Here is a 5832-nt window from a genome sequence, read left to right as displayed (position 1 = left end):
TGCATGGGTGGCACCTCTGGAAAGAAGACAAAATGCTTCACAATACATCCCAAAGGGGCACAGGCATATCATGCACGAATTAAACATAGCAAAAATGACAAAAGTGCATGATGAACTAACGGATCTGCAATTTAACTCACGAAGCCTCCTTCTAACAGAATTTTGGGTATCAAGATGACCTCAAATGCAAATGATGCAATGGAACGAAATGATGTACATGTCGAGACGAAGACTTTGATATATCATACGCCTAAAACGGATCTACGGTTGCGGAGATACGAGCAGTCAAAGATAGCATAAAAATCTGGGAGTTAGGATTTCGGGGGAGAGGAGGCCAACCCCAGATCTAGATCCAGCGCACGGATCCCGAGGCGGCGCCGGAGTACTGTTCACGCCGGAGCTCCTGTAGCTCGCCGGCGAGGGGGCCGTGGCCGTGGCGGCTGCCGGCGACGAGGAGGCGGCGAGGAGGCGGCGGAGGGGCACGGCGGCGGCCGGGCGTCGGTGGTGGCGGCCGCGGGCGGCGAGGAGGCCGGCGGAGGGGCGGCGAGCGGCGAGTGGGGCGGCGGCCCACGGCGGCGCCGGGCGCCGGAGACGAGGAGGGAGGCGGCGCTGGCGGCGGGAGGCACCAGGCGGCGGGGCGAGGCGGCTGGGCCGCGGGGGCTTCCCGCGGGCCTGGCGGGCCGGCGGCGGCGAAGCGGTCCCCCGGGCCACGTGGCGGCGGCTGAGTGGCGGCGGGGTGGAGCGGACGCTGTCCGGCGCGGGCCGGACACGTCCGTCGGCGCGGGGAGATCTGTTTTTTTTAGGGTTTCGGGGAGAGGGAGAGATCCGAAAACGGAGGGGTGTATATATAGGCATAGAGGGAGCTAGGAGAGTCCAAATGAGGTGCGGTTTTCGCCCACACGATCGTGATCGAACGCTCTAGGACATGGAGCAGAGTTTGGTGGGTTTTGGGCCAAATTTGGGGGGTGTTGGGCTGCAACACACACGAGGCCTTTCCGGTCCCTCGGTTAACCGTTGGAGTATCAAACGAAGTCCAAATGACCCGAAACTTGACAGGCGGTCTACCGGTAGTAAACCAAGGCCACTTGACAAGTCTCGGTCCAATCCGGAAATGTTTAAACCCCACACAAGAAAGAAAGGTAGAAATGACCACCGGAGGAGAACGGAACGCCGGATTGCAAAACGGACAACGGGGAAAATGCTCGAATGCATGAGATGAACATGTATGCAAATGCAATGCACGTGATAACATGATGAGGGATGCACGAAAAGAAAAACAACACACGGAGACAAAGACCCAACCCGAGAAATAAATATAACTTAGCGCCGGAGACGGCAAGAGTTGGATACAAATATGGAAAGTTACATCTGGGGCGTTACAACACTCCACCACTACGAAAAGATCTCGTCCCGAGATCTAGGACTGAAAGAACTCCGGGTACTCAGAACGGAGGTGATCCTCGCGTTCCCAGGTAGCTTCACGGTCGGAATGGTGTGACCACTTGACTTTGAGAAATTTGATTGACTTGTTGCGAGTCTTGCGTTCAGTCTCTTCAAGAATAGCAACTGGGTGCTCACGATAGGAGAGATCTTCTTGGAGCTCAATGTCCTCGAAGTTGACGGTGCGGTCAGGAGTCTTGAAGCACTTTCGAAGCTGAGAGACATGGAACACATCATGAACATTTGCAAAGTTTGAAGGAAGCTCGAGTTGATAGGCGAGGTCGCCTCTCTTGCTGACAATCTTGAAAGGTCCAACGTATCTAGGGGCAAGTTTCCCTTTGATACCGAAGCGACGAGTACCTTTCATGGGAGAGACGCGGAGGTAAACATGATCTCCGATCTCGAAAACCAGATCACGATGCTTACTATCATAGTAGCACTTCTGGCGGGATTGAGCTGCTTTGAGGTTATCACGAATGACTTTGCACATTTCTTCTACCTCTGTGATTAAGTCATTACCCAGCAGCTGACGTTCACCGGTTTCAGACCAGTTGAGAGGGGTACGACACTTCCTGCCATACAGAATTTCAAAGGGGGCCTTGCCCGAACTTGCTTGAAAGCTGTTGTTGTATGAGAATTCAGCATAAGGAAGACAATCCTCCCACTTCATGCCGAAGGAGATCACACAAGCCCTGAGCATATCTTCAAGAATTTGGTTGACACGCTCGACTTGACCGCTCGTTTGAGGATGGAAAGCTGTGCTGAAGCGGATGTTGGTGCCCATGGCCTTCTGAAAAGAATCCCAAAACTTGGAGGTAAAGATGCTGCCACGGTCTGAAGATATCACTTGAGGAATACCGTGCAGAGAGACAATGCGAGAGGTATAGAGTTCCGCCAATTGAGCTGCAGTGATTGACTCTTTGATAGGCAGAAAATGAGCCACTTTGGTGAGCTTGTCGATGACAACAAATATAGCATCATTGCCACGCTTGGACTTTGGAAACCCAGTCACGAAGTCCATTTCAATGTGGTCAAACTTCCATTCTGGAATGGCAAGAGGTTGGAGGAGACCAGCTGGCCTTTGGTGTTCTGCCTTCACTCTTCTGCAGACATCACATTCGTTCACGAATTGAGCGATCTCGCGCTTCATTCGAGTCCACCAATAAGCTTGCTTGAGATCCTGATACATCTTCGTACTACCAGGGTGGATGGAGAGGAGAGAGTTGTGAGCCTCGTTCATGATCACCTCACGGAGTTCACCTTTGGGCACAACAATTCGATCCTCGAAGAAGAGAGTGTCCTTGTCATCAAGTCGGAAGCACTTGTACTTGGACTGACTCTTTGCAATACCAATCTTCACCTTTTTCACCATAGCATCAAGAAGTTGGGCTTGGCGAATCTGGTCTTCTAAGGTAGGAGAGACTTGAAGGTTGGCGAGGAAACCTTGAGGAACAACTTGCAGATTAAGTTTGCGGAAAGCTTCACAAAGCTCGGGTTGATAAGGCTTGAGAATCAGACTGTTGCAATATGCTTTTCTGCTCAAAGCGTCAGCAATCACATTAGCCTTTCCTGGAGTATACTCGATACTCGGATTGTACTCTTGAATCATTTCGACCCATCGAGTCTACCTGAGGTTGAGATTAGGCTGAGTGAAGATGTACTTGAGACTCTTGTGATCAGTGAAAATATCCACTTTCCTTCCCAATAGAAGATGTCTCCAAGTCAACAAAGCGTGCACAACTGCCGCCAACTCGAGATCATGAGTGGGGTAGTTCTTCTCATTAGGTTTCAACTGACGAGAGGTATAAGCAACAACTTTCTTCTCTTGCATCAGTACAGCACCGAGACCTTGGAGAGAGGCATCACAAAAGACCTCGTACGGCTTGGTTTCATCAGGCGGAGTCAGAACTGGAGCAGTGATCAATTTCTCTTTCAAAGTGTTGAAAGCAATATCACACTCCGGAGACCAAACGTACTTGACGTGCTTCTGAAGAAGATTTGAGAGAGGCTTGGCGATCTTAGAAAAGTTTTCAACGAATCTTCTGCAATAGCTTGCGAGACCGAGGAAACTGCGGAGTTGCTTTACGTTCTAAGGAGGTTCCCAATTCACAATTGCAGACACCTTCTCAGGATTCACGGAAATGCCCTTGGCAGAGATGATATGACCAAGATAAAGAACCTCATCGAGCCAAAATTCACACTTGGAGAACTTGGCGTAGAACTGATGTTCCCTAAGCTTGTCAAGAACCAAACGTAAGTGCTTGGCATGATCTTCCTTGTTCTTCGAGAAAACCAGAATGTCGTCGAGATAGACCAAAACGAATTCATTGGTGTAGGGGCTGAAGATGAAGTTCATCATGCGAGAGAACGTCGGAGGAGCGTTGGCGAGGCCAAAAGACATGACGGTGTATTCATATGAACCAAAGCTTGTTCTGAACGCCGTCTTGGGAATATCTTGCTCACGAATACGAATCTGATGATAACCCATACGGAGATCAAGCTTGGAGAATACTTGAGCACCCTTGAGTTGTTCGAACAGCTCATTGATGTTGGGAAGTGGGTATTTGTTCTTGATGGTCTTCTTGTTTACTGGACGGTAATCAACACAAAGTCGACTCGATCCATCCTTCTTCTTCACAAAAAGAACACCACAACCCCACGGAGAAGTACTAGGCCGAATGAGACCCAATCTTTCTTGCTCATCGAGTTGTTTCTTCAACTCCTTCAACTCTTCGGGGCCGAGCTTGTAGGGACGTTTGCACACAGGTTCCGTACCGGGCTCAAGTTCAATAACAAATTCAACCGACCGGTTTGGAGGCATCCCTGGAAGTTCTTCTGGAAAGACGTCTTGATATTCGCAAACGACAGGAATTTGCGAAATAGCATCCAATTCACCCTTCTCATTGAGAGAAAACAACCGGATGGAATTATCCCGAGCGGCAAAGACAATGACATCCTCAGACGAATGAGTCAATTGAATCTGCCTGGCAGCACAGTCAAGATGTGCCTTGTGCTTAGAAAGCCAATCCATTCCGAGAATAAGATCAATATCCGAGTTACCGAGAACAATTGGGGAAGAAAGGAACTTGTAGTCACCCAATGTGATAGTAACCTCAGGGACGCAGGTGTTAGCTGTCATCTGCTTGCCCGGTGACACAATTTGCAAGGAACTTTGCAGATACTGATAATCACACTCATATTTTGATGCAAAAGGTTTGGAAATGAAGCAATGTGATGCACCTGTGTCAAAAAGAACTTTTGCAGGAACATCGTTAACAAGAAGGTTACCCATGATCACATCTGATGAGTCCTCTGCCTGAGCTGCATTCACCATATTGACCTTGGCGTGCTTGGGATTGTGCTTGACCACAGCTGTACTTGCCGATCTGACAGGAGGAGGAGGAGGAAGACGCCTCTGGTTGGTACACTTGTTAGCATAGTGACCCTTCTGTTGGCACTTGTTGCACGTGACCTCTGAAAGCGGACGGTGATACGGAGCACTCGGTCTTGGCGCTTGAGACGAAGACTTGTTCTGAAAGCCTGGGTTGGGTGGGTGGGAGAAACCACTGCCACCTTTGCTCTTCTGCTGATACGGCTGACGGAACGGAGGAGGAGGAAGCCAATACTTCTGCTGCTTGACCACTTGAGTAGAGGAAGACGGAGTAATATCTCTGGCACGCTTCCTGGAAGCATCACATCTCATCTGAGCAGCCTCTTGCTTCAGTGCCATGTTGTAGAACTCATCGTATCTCAACGGCTCAAAGAGGACAAGAGCGAGCTGAATTTCCTCACGAAGACCACCCCTGAACTGATAGATCATGCTCTTCTCATCAGGAACATCCTGCTTGGCAAAACGGGCGAGCTTCTGGAACAACTTGTTGTAGTCATAGACAGACAAAGAGCCTTGCTTCAGATTGCGGAATTCCTGACGCTTACTCTCAACCACACTTTGAGGGATGTGATGAGCGCGGAAATCTTGACGGAAACCGTCCCAAGTGATCAGACGTCCACCTCTGGAATCCTTGTACTGCTGGAACCACTCTGCAGCCTGATCTTTGAGCTGGAAAGAAGCGAACTTGACGAAATCTTCAGGCCTGACGTTGCTACATTCAAAATGCTTGCCCAGATCCACTAGCCAATCGTCAGCATCGGTAGCCTCAACACAACCGCTGAACGTCTTTGGGCCATTAGCAAGGAACTGGTTCAGAGTAGCAAAGTGGTGCTGATTATGGCCTTGATTCCCTTGACTGCCTTGATTGCGCTCTTGAAGGATTTGCATGATCAACTGTGTGTTTGCATTAGTAGCGGCCATCACAGCTTGCCATGCTTCCGGAGGAGGCGGAGGTGGAGGCGGATTAGGATTCGGAGTCGTGCGCGTTGGAGGAGCCATCC

This window comes from Triticum dicoccoides, chromosome 1A (genome assembly GCF_002162155.2).
Source record: "Triticum dicoccoides isolate Atlit2015 ecotype Zavitan chromosome 1A, WEW_v2.0, whole genome shotgun sequence".
Lineage (NCBI taxonomy): Eukaryota > Viridiplantae > Streptophyta > Magnoliopsida > Poales > Poaceae > Triticum > Triticum dicoccoides.
Note: the sequence above shows the minus strand (reverse complement) of the source record.